We start from the raw sequence: 610 nt of genomic DNA on the forward strand, positions 1-610 counted from the left end.
ATTAGATTGATTTCTGAAGGATCATGTGACGCTGAAGACTGGAGTCATGATGCTGAAAATTCATCTTTGCATCACAGGAAAATATACATTTTAAAATATATAAATTGTAATATTTCACCATATTTTTGATCAAATAAATGCTGTCTTGGTGAGCAAAAAAGAAAAAGAAAAAAAAAGACGTCTTTCAACAAACATTAAACCAATCTTACCAACCCCAAACTTTTAAATGGTAGCCTAAATGTGAATCGAAACATACTGTCAAATGCATTAATGACATATAAATGCTTTCAGAAGGTTACCTCAAAAATATTTGCTTCACATGTACAGGTGCATCTCAATAAATTAGAATGTCGTGGAAAAGTTCATTTATTTCAGTAATTCAACTCAAATTGTGAAACTCGTGTATTAAATAAATTCAATGCACACAGACTGAAGTAGTCTTTGGTTCTTTTAATTGGGATGATTTTGGCTCACATTTAACAAAAACCCACCAATTCACTATCTCAACAAATTAGAATACTTCATAAGACCAATAAAAAAACACTTTTAGTGAATTGTTGGCCTTCTGGAAAGTATGTTCATTTACTGTACATGTACTCAATACTTGGTA

The sequence above is a fragment of the Sinocyclocheilus grahami genome, unplaced genomic scaffold (assembly GCF_001515645.1).
Source record: "Sinocyclocheilus grahami isolate Dianchi unplaced genomic scaffold, SAMN03320097.WGS_v1.1 scaffold465.1, whole genome shotgun sequence".
Taxonomy (NCBI): Eukaryota; Metazoa; Chordata; class Actinopteri; order Cypriniformes; family Cyprinidae; genus Sinocyclocheilus; species Sinocyclocheilus grahami.